A 15,027-nucleotide genomic window follows, 5' to 3' on the forward strand; every position below is an offset into this window, starting at 1 on the left:
TCCATTTCCCTGCCTCCCTCGCCAAACTGGGGTTCCTATGTCTAGGAATCGATGACCGAAACCCCGGGATGGTTAACTGGGCCTGTTCCAGACACGTCAGGGGACTTCAGGTCATCTGGTTCCCGCATTCTGGCCCTTCCAGAAAGCACCATTCCTGCGCCAAACATCCATCAAGTCCCTCCTATGCTAGATGCTGGGGACACAGATGAGAAACACCACACTGACCTGTACCCAAGGGGCTTGTGGTATAGAGGGAGAGATGACAATAAACCAAAAATCCCAGCAGAGGTGGGGTAAGGCCACAGCTGGCAAGCTCCACAGGGCAGACCTTAGTTTTGCTCAATGCCACGTTCCCGGCATCTAGAACAGTGCCTGGCACATAGGTGTTAAAGGAATATGTTTGATGACAGAATGAAGGAATAAAGTACCAGTGAGAGAGGTGGACAAAGGATGTGTGGGACCCTGAGCAGAGGCTCCTCACTCACACTTGGAAGGTGTTCTTGCTCCCAGGTGCCAACCCTGGAGTGAGTCAGAGACTCGAGGGGAGAGGAGGAGACAGCAGGTGCAGAGCCAAGAAGGAAGAGCAGGCGAGATGTCTTCCAGGGATGCAAATAATGGGGCAGGAGGTGTGGGATTTGATGTACTGGAAGATGACACTGGCCAGTAAGTCAGGAATCAGATCATGACGCACCTTGAATGTCAGGCCAAGGACTTTAAAAGGCCACTGGAAGAATTTTAAGCCGGAAACGATGCAGATGCATGTCTTAGGAAGCTCACTCTCGTGCCAGTGTGGACAGGATGGAGGGGGTAAAAACCAAGGCAGGAATCTTAATCAGGAGGCTGCCGCCAGGGATCAAGTGAGAAATTAAGGTTTAGGAAAGGGCAGATGGAGAATTTGTGTGATGCACAGGACTGAGGGAAGGTTACACTGAGGGGGCTTCAGCTGGGTTGATAATATAGTTTATAAGTTATTCTTTACACCTTTGTATATGTTAACAATTACGTTATACAATTTTTCCAGGCTTGTGGAATTGAGTTCAGATTTCGACATGTGTTCAAAGAGCCCCTGATATGTATGGGGGGGTGATATTTTGTAGATGGTTGGGTACTAGGATCTAAGGCTTAGGAAACAGTCTTATCTGCTTTGGAGATTGTGGCAGCCTGCCTCCAAGGTGGCCCCTACAATTCTCACCTCCTGTCCCCTTATGTAGCCCCTGCCCACATCAGACCAGCGCTGGTCTGTGTAACCACTAGAACATGGCAGAAGTGATGGTGCATTGATCCTGAGATCAGGTCATACTTACTCTGGGGGAAGTTGGCTGCCACGTCATAAGGACACTCAAGCAGCCGTAGGGAGAGATCCACATGCGAGGAACTGAGGCCTCCCACCAACAGCCAACATGCTGCAACCTCATGAAAGACCCTGAGCTAAAAGCACTCAGCTCAGCCACCTCCAGACTCCTGAACCCCAGAAACTATGAGCTAATAAATGATTGTTGTTGGAAGCCACTACATTTCAGTGTAATCCATTACAGAGCAGTAGATAACTAATGCAGGAATTACCAAAATATAAATATAAATGGTGGCTGAAGCCATGGGCATGGATAAGAACACCTAGTGAGAAGGTGGAATAGGAGTACAGAAAAGGCAATGAGAGGGCATACCTGGGACACCCCAGGAGTTTGTGGGAGAGAAAGGAAGAACAAGGAGAGGCCCCAAAGAGAAGGAAGATGAGATTGCAAAATACCACAAAAGCCCAAGGAAGGAGGGCATTGGATGCTTCAAAGAGGTCCAGCAGGACTGGACTTCTAAGGGACCCAGTTGTCCTTCACCCCCCAGGTGAGACCTTCTCACTCACTGCTTCCTTGTGAGACTGCTGGCTCCGTCCTGTCTCTCGTCCTCAAGTGGAAATCACATCTCTGATGAGAGGCCTTTCTCAACCACCAAAGCTAACGTAGTCCCCACTCCAGTTCCCTGGTCACTCTCCTTGGCACTTCTTGCAAACTAATTATATTTTGATTTATGTCTTTACTCAACCATGGTCTGCGAGAGCTGGGAAATATGTTTTGTTCACCACTGTAAATCCAGTACCTGACATATACTAGGTTCTTTATATTTGTTGGAGGAACGAATAATCGAATGAATGAACAAATGAATGGAAAAACTAAAACCCTGATTCTCACCTAGTGGCCCAGGTTAACTGGTGGACAAACCATCCCTTCCCCCTTCACCCCTCCACTTCACCACACACTGCTATGGGTGGCGGGCCCCTTGGCTGTGAAGGAAAACACAGCTGGATGGGGAAGGAGGTGAGGAAAGAGAGAAGACTCTGAAAGTAACCCTGATGGGCTCTTGGGGAAGAGTCTGGAGGAAGCCCAAGTGGCCGCCATACTTCCTCCAGGTATTCAACAAATCTGAAGAGCCTGTGCCACATCGAGCTAGGTGGTGGGAACCAAGGGTACATCCTATGTGGCCCCTTAGCAGTTCACAGTCTAGTGGGGAAGTGGGCAACCAGACAGGGGTGTCTAAGGGGTGAGGCTGGGAGGCTGAGTGTTCCCCACCTTGCCACCTCTACCTGGGAGACCCTGGGCAAGTTGCATAACCTCTCCTTCCTTCAGCAGCTCACCCATGAGGGGCTACTCAAACCACACAGGTGGTGATAGCACCACCTTTTGCCCCTCACCTGCAAACACTGGGGCCTGGGCAGGAGCATAGGTGTGCACTGCCATGATTTAAACAGGAAATTACAATACACTCTGATGGATGCTACAGAGGGGACGCACAGGGCACTGTGGACACAGGAAGGGTGGGAGTGGGCTGGGGTGCGACTGGCTTTCTGAAGGAAGTAACAGCAGAGCCGAGCAGAAAGAGTGCAGCAGAAACGTAGGAAGGAGGTCAGGCAGGGGAGCCTCACCAGCCAAGGTGAGGAGGCCTGAGCGCAGGGCAGGTGGCAGGAGAGACAGGGCTGCTGGGGCTTGAAGGTCCCAAAAGGCTCACTGAAGAATTAGCCCAAACCTGCCTGCAGGGGAGTCCTTCGGCCAGCGGCATGTATCAAAAAGACAGCCCCTCCAACAGACACACTTGGAGGGAACCCACCCCAGGATCACAGAACTGAAGGTCAGTGATTTTTTCATCAGAACTAAGGAGATGGACAGGTGCAAGGAGAGAGCCTGGAGCCGACCATGTCAGCCCCATCTTCAGGCCATGTCTGTTCACAGAGAAGACTCTGTGATTTGGGCCCGGGATGAAGGGCAGCCCATTCCCCACAGTTAATCCTCACACTGGGTATTACCCACAGCCCACGCCCAGTAAAGGGTCAAAGCCACCTCCTCACACCGGTCCCCTTTCTTCTGCCCTCTTGCAGGCCAGAGACACCAGCTCAGGGATGCCCTCCTTGGGAGGGACAGGGACAGGGGAGTTCCCCCATCTAGAGGGCCTGATGGGAGGGGCCAGGAACACCAGCTATGAAGGAGTCCCTGGTAATGCAGGGCTTCAGGAGTCAAGGGAGTGGGGGATTCAGGGGCAAAGGGAGGTGTAGAGGCAGCTCAGAGGATGGAGATGCGGGAAGGGGAGAGGGTACTGGGGTGGGTGCGGTGGCTGGCACAGGGCAAAAGGAGATGTGGGAGGAACACAGGGGGCTGAGACATCTGGAGACCGGGCGCACTGCGTAGGGACAGGGGTGCAGGTAGGTGGGTAGGGTTGCAGGGCGTGTAGACATGAGGGAGGGGACAGAGGAGGCAGGATGGAGTGCAGGGAGTGAGGGAGGGGCATGGCCGAGAGGGATGGGGAAGAGGGAAGGGGTGGGAGGAAGAGGGCTAGAAGGGCAGAAGGGGTGAGCAGGGGAGGGGGCGAAGAAGGTGAGAACTAGGTGGAGGGAGTTGGGGAGAGCACGGAGGGTAGGGTAGGAGGAGACACCTGGGGTGGAGGGGCTGGGGGCTGGGGGGTGGTGATGAGACCATCCGCAGTTGCTCCCGCGCCACGCAGCTGGGCCTGGCAGATAGCACAATGCCAGCAGCAATCAGAGGCTCTTTTTCACTTATCTCTGCGCTGCCTGGTATCTGCGTGGTGGAAACAGGGCATTTGGTAATAGGATTTTGATGTTGAACAGCTGACGTTTGCTCCAGACTGGCTTTACGTCACACGTGGAGGGGGCCGAGATCTTAATAGGATTCTAAATTTCGGAAAGTGGAGAGGTAAGGAGAGGGCGGAATAGGGACTCCTAGGGTTCCCTCCTGAGGATGCCTCAGTGCCTGCATGGACTGGCATCTTGGGGTGCCGATGGGAGGGGCACTGGGGATTTCAGGGGGGTGTTGTGGCCTCTGGGTCATAATAGCCAATGGGCCTGGGTGAAGACTCAGTCCTTGCTCTCACAGGGCAGGAACCGGAATGACTGCTTCCCCCAAGGCCCTTTCAGACCTGGGGTCCTTGGGATCCCCTGACCTGGCCCTGAGACCTCCAGGTCTGGGGGTTTGCCGGAGCCTGACTGTGTCTCCTGGAAGGTTTTTTAAATGGTCCCCCTGTTGAGCCACACCTCCCTCCCTGGGCACAGGGAATGCAGTTCCAGCCTGAGCTTCAGGGAACTAACTTAGAATGGTAACATGCTTTAAAAATGTATATCGCTAGCTACTGTAACCACATGACCTTTGCACAAACATTCCAAAAATTCCCCAAGGGCCCTGCTGTGGGATAATTTGGCCACTTGGAGAAAGTGGCCTGGTCCTGGTATGGGTACCAGTCCTCGGCCACCCCCACCTCCCCTGAGCACAGGAGGCAAACAGGGGCAGAGGCAGCAAGAGGGATTTGGGGCAGAAACAGTGAACAGCAGGATTCCTGGGCGGGACACAGCACTGAATCCCCGCCCAGGGCGAGGTGTCACACATCCCCTTTCTTGACAAGCTGGCACACATCGATGCCCACCTCTGAGCCTCCCACATACGGTCTCAGGTGTTCACAAGACTGTCACTTGAACGCCAAATGCCTATCTGCCCCGCCACAAGTCGGGAGTGCCTGCCACATAGAGGGACATGGACATCTTCCTGGGGGACCTGAGTGTGATGTGCATGGAGGTGGGGAATGAGCTGATGATTTTGCCTGGTGCTTTCCAGCCGAGGACCCTTCTCCTGGCTGTCTGTCCCTCTGCTGGCCCTTCTCAGCCAGGCCATTAGCCCAAAGGAGCTGGGTTCTCACAGGCCTGCATTGGTTGAGGCCATCCTGAGAGTCTTGCTAAGGCTAGAACTAAGTCCTGTGTTCACCTGCCTGCATCGCATCTCCCCACCCAGGCACTTCGGTACCCCCTGCCGAAACAAGGAACTTTCTCAAGAGATGGGGAAGTTCCATATCTCAGTCTAGGTAATGGTTAAACAGGTGCATACATCTGTCAAAACTGTTTGGTCTGTACTAAGGCCTATAGATTTCATAGTATGTAAATTAGTCTCAATTTTTTTAATTAAAAAATATGTCACCTCCCGGACTGACAGTAGATCCTGAGTTACAGCCACTCTCTCAGGTCCCTGAGGCTTCGGAGCCTTTCGACTCGCCAGAGTCAGCGACAGGAGCTAGATCAATACGTCTGGAAAGAAGCAATAATCAGTGTAATGATACTGCAGGTGTCCCACACTCGGGGCCGAGAGACTTGCCCCAGGGGGCTTCTACCAGCAGTGGCAGGAGGGCCACAGCTGTCAGCACGCTGTCACCCAAAGCCTCAGTCTTCCCTCATCCGCTCTCTAGCCGTGAGAAGAAAGGGGGGGACATGACAACACAGGAAGTGTCCTCGCCTCAGGCCCCACCCTGGCCACCTTGCACACCTGCAGCAGGGACCGGAATCCACGCCTGGCCTCCTCTGGTGAGTCCCAGGTGGAGATGGACACACCACGCACAGGGCTGGGGGCATTGAGAGGTGGGGCACACCCACAGCTGCCCCCTTTCCCTCAGGAGCACAGTGGCCACTTCATCACCACCGGGGAAACACCCAGTGTCTACCCAACCCCCCCTCAGGTCAAGAGAGGCTGCTGCAGGACTGCAGAGGCCTCTCCTCTCCCTCTGGCAGCCACAGGGCCCTGGTCTCAGCCAGGCCTCCCTGGTGAAGCCGATGTGCAGGGGGGCTCAGGAGGGTCACAGTCAGAACAGCTGGCAGTGCTGAGGAGCAGACGAGAGCAGATGGGAGAGACGCTGGCTGGAGAAGCAGGGGCCACCACAACCTGCTTCCTCTCTCCCCATTTGCTTCCTTGGCGAGAAGCTGTCCTGCCCACCTCCTGCCCTACCTTCTGGATGTGAAACTTAGACCAAGGTCTGGCAGGGAGGAGGCCTCTCTGTGCAAGCCCAGGTCAACCCGGACCCTGCTATGGCCTTCAGTCTGCTCTCCCTGAGTGATCCTGGCCACGACATCTCCCTTCCTAGGAACCTCACTTTCCTTCAGAGCTCCTTTGGGCAGCATTCTTACTACCCAGGAGATAAGTTTTAGCTCATGAGGAAAGGAAGACCTCTCCAGAGGCAGCATGGCTTGGTGAAACTAGGAGTATACATCAGAAAGAGGCTAAGGTCCCTGCAAATAATAAATGCTGGAGAGGTTGTGGAGAAAAGGGAACCCTCTTACACTGTTGGTGAGAATGTAAAATGGTGCAGCCACTATGGAAAACAGTATGTAGGTTCCTCAAAAAACTAAAAATAAAGTTGCCATATGATCCAGCGATCCCACTCCTGGGCATACACCCAGACAGAACTATAATTCAAAAAGATACATGCACCCCTATGTTCATAGCAGCACAATCTACAGTAGACAAGACATGGAAGCAACCTAAATGTCCATCGACAGATGAATGGATAAAGAAGATGTGCTATATATGTACAATGGAATATTACTCAGCCATAAAAAGAACAAAATAATGCCATTTGCAGCAACATGGATGGACCTAGAGATTATCATACTAAGCGAGGTAAGTCAGAAAGAGAAAAACAAATACCATATGATATCACTTACATGTGGAATCTAAAATATGACACAAATGAACATATCTACAAAACAGAAACAGACTCATGGACATAGAGAACAGACTTGTGCTTGCCAAGATGGAGGGAAGGGTGGGGAAGGGAAGGATTGGGAATTTGGGATTAGCAGATACAAACTATTATATATAGGATGGGTAAACAACAAGGTCTTACTGTATAGCACAGGGAACTATAATCAATATCCTGTGATAAACCAGAATGGAAAAGAATATGAAAAAGAATGTATATATATATATATAACTGTGTCACTTTGCTGTACAGTAGATATTAACACAACATTGTAAATCAACTATACTTCAATAAAATTTAAAAAAAAGAAGAGGCTAAGGTCCCTGGAAACATCAATTCCATTTGTCTACTCAACCATCTGTATATCTGCCATCCATCTGTCTGCCCATCCATTCATCCATCCATCCATTCACTCATCCACTCATCCATCAACCCACCCACCCACTCATCCATTCATCCATCCATCCACGGAGTAACCCCAGTGAGGGGCAGAGAAGGTCCAGAACAGGGGTAGAGGCTGGAGGGCAGTGCTACAAGACTAAAAGGTAGAGTACCTAAGAGTCTGGCCTTGGGAGTCAGATAAACTTCGATCAGAATCCTGGCTCCCTGGTCACTAACCTTTGTCAACCTCAGTTTGCTCACCTATAAATTCCGTAATAATAATTCTCTTACTGGGTTACTATAAAGAATAAATAAGATCATGTATATAGAATGCTTAATTTAGTTACTAGTCCATGGTAAGCACTAAATAAATAATGTGACTTTGCAGTTTTTCCTGCTAAAAAGGTGGATTCTCTTTTCCCACCCTCTGTGAATCTGGGCTCAACCATGTGAGTTTGGCCAACAGAATGAGGCAGAAGAGATGGTGAGCTATTTCCAAGCCGAGGCTAGAAGAAACCTTATTTGTTTCCGCTGTTCTCTTGTGCCTCTGCCGTTGCTATGGTTGGGCCCCTGGTCCCAGGACAGGGATGAAAGACACATGAAGCAGGGCTGCCCCAGCTTGACCCAGCCTGGAGCAGAGCCACTGAGTCAATCTGCAGACCCACAGGGGAGCCCAGCCAAGATCAGCTGACCCCCAACAGACCAGGGACCTGTGAGCAATGAAAAGAAATGATTCTTGTTTTAAGCAACTGACCTTGAAGGTAGTTTGTTATACAGCAGTAGCTAACTAATACACCTTTTCCCCTTTGATATCTCTACCCCCTCCTCCTGTCTCTGTATCAAAGACATTATATAACTTCTAATTATGTCTCTCCTACAAAGCCAGAAAAGGAAAGACTTCTGCAAGCAGATCACGTGAAGCCTCAATTCCCTGCCTACGACCCCTGCTACCTCACTGGAAACAGGAAGTGACATTGCAGCTCACAGCTCAGGCAGAGGAATGACCACTGAGAGAAGTTCAGCAAGGTTGTCCATGGCCTGGAAATGCAGACGCCAGTGAAAGGGATTTGTCTGTTTGTCTGTCTATCTGTCTACTTTGAAGTCGAGGTAACGCAATTTTCAGAATCTCCAGGGAGCTGGGCTCTCAGTGGCAGGGAAGAATGAGAATTTGTCGTGGAAACTGCTGCTCAGTGTAGATTAGGGCTGCGACGGAGGGTGCGTGGCTCTCTCCTGCAAGAGCATTAGGGATTCCGCACGGCACGCTCGCTGTAAATCACTTCCCATTCAGGCCCGCTGCTGAGGGGCCAAAGGTCGATTTTCCATGGTTATGACAACAAAAACTAAAATTGGGTCAAACCTGAAAGGTATTACCTTCCTCTGAGCTGCTAAATGCACAAGAGTAATGAGGTTGATTAAGCAATATACCTTGGCCCGTGCCAGTTGCTTGGAAGACAGATTAGCCAGGTAAGTGGGTGGCTCCGGCCACCCTACCATGCCTCCCCCTAAAGGTGGAAGGTCCTGGGCTTTTCATCTTGCTGACACCAGAAAACTCTCCGGCCACAGAGACTGGGTATCTAAAGTGCTCGGGAACCCTCCCAGCTACGAAAGAATGGGGACATCCAACGGCTCCAGGGAACTAGAGGCCCTGGGGACAGGCCACTGCTGCTTCTGGGTCCCCTTCCATGCCAACCCCTCCTGGTCATCACCATCCACAGCCACGAGTTTGAACCCGTGAGAGCCCAGGGGCTGAGGATTTGCTCCAGCTCACCCCTCCCTCTATGGAATCCTAGCATTTATCTGTTGCAGACACAATGCCAATACCTTGAATTTGCATAACATGCCCTTCTCCTTATAAATTATTGATTCGTATTCCATGCGCGTGCACACACCCCGCCTGGAGCCCATCCTTCAAAGCCTCACTGTCAACAGGCTTCAAATTGGACCCATCATCTCAGGTTATACAGTATTTATAAACTGACCTGTCCCATCACATGGAGTTATTCTTAGAAACCACCCTGCCTCATCTCAAGAGAGAGGGAGAGGGAAAAGAGGGGGGAGACACGGAGAGTGAGAAGGTTTTCTTCCAGAACTGATTTTATTTTCTACTTACGTGACAGTTGTTATTAAAATGGTGGGTGGGGTGTGTTGGCAAAGCTGCGGACCTGCCAGTGTCACCTGGCCAGGGTGAAGTGGGCAGAGCCCAGGGGGGGAGGTCAGAAAATCTATGTCATCGCCCCCATTCACTGGCCATGTGACCACCAGGCTGTCTCAGTGAGTCTCCATGGTGAGCCTCGGTGCCTTCATCTGCAAAATGGGGCTAATATAACCTGTGTAGAGGATGGGGAGAATGGAGCAAGACTGGCTACATGGAAGGTCTTTAAAAACATTAAACTCTATTCTAACACCTGCTGCAACATGGCTGAACCTTGAGGACAATAGGCTGAGTGAATAAGCCAGCCACAAAAGGACAAACACTGTTTGATTCCAGTTAATTTTGAGGCACCTAGAATAGGCAAATTCATACAGATGGAAAGTGGGATGGTGGTTGCCAGGGGCTGGAGGAGGGGACGTGGGGAGTTAGCATTTGATGGGGAGAGAGTTTTATCTGGGGAAGATGAAGAAGTTCTGGAGATGATGTTGGTGATGGCTGCACAACAATGTGAATGTCTTTAATGTCACAGAACTGTACACTTAGAAATGGTTAAAGAGGTAACATTTATGTTATATATATTTTACCACCATAAGAAATTTTTTCAATGTTTGACTATGATAAAAATGCAAAGTGATGCTATAATGATTCACCTGTAGGCCCGATAAGAAAGTAGTCTTTTATGAGCATTCTGTCTCACACATCCACCCTCAAAAATCAACACCTGTTTGGGCAGTGGGGTCTCTGCTGCCCAAAGAGCTCAAATCCTGCCTCTGAACTGGCAAAAATGTGCTTCTGTTTCTTGCATTGCCTGTTCTTGTCTTCCCCACGACTGCATGTGCTCCTGAGCAGGGAACACAGACTGAGCGGGGAGGCCAGTCGTCCCGACTCCCTGGCCACTTGGGTCCAGGCAGGCTTTCAACACAGGAGACACTGCCACCACCATCCTGGCCAACCTCTCCTGGGGTTTCACGGTGATTCCTTTGAAAGCCCCTTCTTTTTTTTTTTTTTTTTTTTTTAATTTTTATTGGAGTATAGTTGCTTTACAATGTTGTGTTAGTTTCTACTGTACAGCAAAGTGAATCAGCTATACATATACATATACCCCTTCTTTTTTGGATTTCCTTCCCATTTAGGTCACCACAGAGCACTGAGTAGAGTTCCCTGTGCTATACAGTAGGTTCTCACTAGTTATCTATTTTATATGTAGTATCAATATTGTATATATGTCAATCCCAGTCTCCCAATTCATCCCACCCCGCCTTTAGTTGGAAAGAGAAAGATATCGTATATTAAGGCATATACGTGGAATCTGAAAAAATTGGTATAGACGATCTTATTTACAAAGCAGAAATAGAGACACAGACATAGAGAACAAACGTATGAAAGTCCCTTCTGATAAGGGGCAAACAAACTAGTGCCCTTTGCCTAGAAGTGGGCAGAGGGCAGTGAGAGCATCTGTCAACCTCTGGAGCTGTCTGGTCCAACAGAAATATCATGTGAGCCTCCTGTATAAGCTTACATTTCCTAGTTGCCACATTTTCTAGTTTTAAAACAATTAGAAAGAAACAAGCAAAAGTGATTTTTATGATTTTTTAAATTTAACACAATCTATAGCACAGGGAGATCAGCTCGGTGCTTTGTAAACCCCTAGAGGGGTGGGATAGGGAGGGTGGGAGGGAGACGCAAGACGGAGGAGATATGGGGATATACGTATATGTATGGCTGATTCACTTTGTTATGAAGCAGAAACTAACAAACACCCCATTGTAGAGCAATTATACTCCAATAAAGATGTTAAAAAAAAAAGAAAAAAAATAGTATCATTTCGACATCCATATAAAAATGATCCATGAGAAATTTTACCTTCTCTGTTCTGTGCTGAGTCTTTGAGAGCCAATGTGCATTTTCCATGTTCACAACATCTCAGCCCCAAACTATCCACAGTTCTGTGTCCAACAGCCCTGTGTGGTTGTGGCCGCCATATTGGATGGTGCCACTCAGGGCTTCCTCCATGTCCTACAGGCACACGACAGAAAAGTGGGACCCACTATGTTTGCAGTGGTCCATCAGGAAAATCTAATGAGAAGAAGCAGGGTCACCCGGTCCTGGGAGCTGACCAGCGGGAAGGACTGTCCTCTGCCTGGCTCCCACAAACTCCTCCCTTCTGCCTGGCTCCCACAAACTCCTCCCCTCTGCCTGGCTCCCACAAACTCCTCCCCTCTGCCGGGCTCCCACAAACTCCTCCCCTCTGCCTGGCTCCCACAAACTCCTCCCCTCTGCCTGGCTCCCACAAACTCCTCCCCTCTGCCTGGCTCCCACAAACTCCTCCCCTCTGCCTGGCTCCCACAAACTCCTCCACGGCCAGCTGTCAGAATGCAAGCTCTCTGAAGGAAGGTGCTGGCCCTGTGGGATCAACAGGGGCTCCTGGGCCAGCACAGGGCGCAAAACCCTTCATCCAGAGCTAGAATCCAGCAGAGGCCTGTGCTCACCTTGACCCCTCATGCCCACCCACCTTAGAGACTTCAGACAGGAAAGAGGAAAGGACACGTGTGTGGGTGCCTGGACCCCTCATCTTGAGCTCTTGAGCGCCCTCCCTCGACGGAGCTCCTAGGACTGGGGCCTGAGCAAGGTCATCAGCCCCTCAGGGGCTGCCTGCGTAAGTAAGTGCCCAGTCACTAAAGCTTTGATGTAGGACGTGTACCCCAATCAGAACAGGCGGAGGAGGAAATGAGAGGGAAATATCCGTAACTGAGTCACTTACAGCCTATGTTTAAAAACCAAGGCTTCTCCATTGCCAAGTCAGAGGACAGCCATGGGAGAGGATTCCCTCATATCTAGTGTAGCTCACTTGCTACCCACGTGGTGCATTTTGTTATGACACTGCGTGAGTTTCTGCTGCCATAAATGACCACAAACTGGGTGGCAAAAACCAACAGAAGTCTATTCTCTCACAGAGGAGGCCAGAAGTCCGAAGGCAACTTCACGGGGCTGAAATCAAGGTGTGGCAGGGCTGCACTCCCACCAGAGGCTCTAGGGGGGAATCCATCGCCTGCCTTCTCCAGCTTCTGATGGCCTCAAGTGCTCCTTAGCTTTTGGCTGCATCTCTCCAGTCTCTGCCTCTTTTGTCACTCACAGGCCTTCTCTTCTGTTTGTGTCAAATCTCCCTCTGCCCCCCTCTTGGAAGGACATCTGGGATTGCATTTAGGGCCCACCTGGATAAAGAAGAATAATCTCCCCATCACAGGATCCTTAAATTAACCACACTGCACAGTCTGGTTTTGTCATACAAAGTAAAATTCACGGATTCTAGGGATTGGGACATAGGTATCTCTCAGGGGCCCATTATTCAGCCAACCACAGATACCATACGACACCAAAACCATACGTCAATAAACATATGCATGTAGGGATCAGGTTAGATTTGAGTAGATTCGATTAGATAGATTCATTCCCTGGTGACAAAGCTGGCCACTTGCCACAGGAAATCGTTCTTGGGGAGGTGCCAACTTAGCCTAGCTGGACTAAGGTGCCAACTTAGTCCTTAGCCAGCAAGGTGAAGGACCCCCCCGGCGGGGCAGCTGCAGCTGAACGTCCCCACAGCCCAGGCTCTAAGACCAGGTGGGCAGAGAGGTCCATCGCTCCCTGGGGAGGGCCACCCCAAAGCTGTCCAAGTGGGGCACCACCAAAGTGCTCTGTGTCATCAGCCATCATCACCACTTCAGGTAAGGGTCTGCAGAAGACACCGCCCAGGCCCTGCCATATCCCCTCACCCTTAACATATCAGTGGCCAACCCTTCTACTTCCTAGGACCACTCCCAGTACCAACTCTTTATCAATCAGAGTCCAATCAGGAGGCAAAACCACACATTCATTTTTCCTTGAAATTACAGGGGATGCTTCATGTAAAGAATTATTAACTACTACAGGGAATTGAGATAAATGGGGATTGGCTAGCGAGAGGGAAAGAGAACTCTAGAAACATGAGATCAGCAGATATGAGGATCTGCCATTACTCCTAGGTCTGAGCTAGAAGAGACTCCAAGGAAGGGGATCCCCCACCCTCACCCCCAGGCCGAGATCCAGACTTTGTGGAGAGGGCACAGCTATGTCCCCCCAAAGAACTGCCAGCCCCTGCCCGGGGGTCTCTGTTTGCCAGGGCCTGAAGGCCTGGAGTCCAGGCATTATGCTTCCTGAGCAGCCTCGAGAAGGAATGGCAGAGGTGAGTGTACACAGACCCCACCTCCTCCCCATGGTGAGAGAGCCCTGGGGGGCATGTTCTCACTGGCCCCCGGAGTCCCAGTGGGATAGGCTCCAGTTGCCCTCGAGGCCGTGGGCTGCCTCTCTCCCTGTCGCCCTCCCCACTCCCCTTCCTCCCCATCACTGCCTGTCCCTGACCACCTTATCTCAGGGTCTGCTCCTGGGAGCCCCCAGGCAGAGACACAGGCACTGCCAGAACACCAGGCAGGCACAGCCAGAAGCAGAGGTGGGTCAGCCTGGAGGTGTCTGGGACGAAGTGGACCCAAGAAGGTGGCTGAACGGGGCAGTGCTGGATTGCTCCGTCGAGTTTATGATGAGCATTTTGACAATGAAACTGATCTGTATCACTGTCATCCACTAAGTATTGACTAAAGGCTAGCAGAGGTGCTGGATGCTTTACCGGCACGTGTCATTGAACCCACACAACCAAGAGCTTCTGCTGTTGTCCACATTTTATGGTGGAGGAAACCAAGGCTGAGAGCACCTCCCAGCCAAGGCCGCGCCACTAGCAAGAGGCCGAGGGTGGACTCAAGCCCAGGTGCTCCCCATTCCCCACCCTCATCCAAACCAAACACATGAACGCTTACAGCTGACTTCGTGAAGTTCCCAGGCTGTGCATGAAGATAACCAGAGAAAGCAGGCCTTTGAGGGAAAAAAGAGAAACCCAGACGAGGAATGAGGACATAGAGAACCCGAGTTCCTGCAGACCTAGAGTGACCCCAAGGTCTCCACTTGGAAGCTGCCTCTCCCCAGAGCGGAGCGGAAGCAGGAGGGAGGAAGCGGCAGGAGGGACCCGAGGATGCCAGTTTCCTGCCCAGCTGGACTGCAGGACCCTTCTGAGGGCGTGGAGAAGGGCTGAGGACTCTCAGCTGTCACTTGGCTCCCATGATCACTAAATCACGAGTCACGGGGACATTGGAGGACCTGCTGCGTGGCCATCTGTCATGGGGCACTGGGAAGCAGAGGCCCGCTGGGCAGGAAGCTGGCTTGGGTGACCTCCACGTCCTGGCCCATCCTTGGGTCCAAGTGCTGTCAAACTTCTCAAGCGGGGATCCAGGCAGCCCCACGTTCCAGCAGCGCTGCCCCAGCCACAGAGCATCTCAGCCTGGTAAACAAAGACCGAATCCCGGACAGTGAGAGAAAGGCTATGTCGAGGGCGGCGAGGATGGAGGGGTTGAGCTGGACCTGCCCCTGGCTCCGTCCTGTTTGTCACAGGTTGGGAA

The sequence above is a fragment of the Eschrichtius robustus genome, chromosome 20 (assembly GCF_028021215.1).
Source record: "Eschrichtius robustus isolate mEscRob2 chromosome 20, mEscRob2.pri, whole genome shotgun sequence".
Classification (NCBI taxonomy): Eukaryota; Metazoa; Chordata; class Mammalia; order Artiodactyla; family Eschrichtiidae; genus Eschrichtius; species Eschrichtius robustus.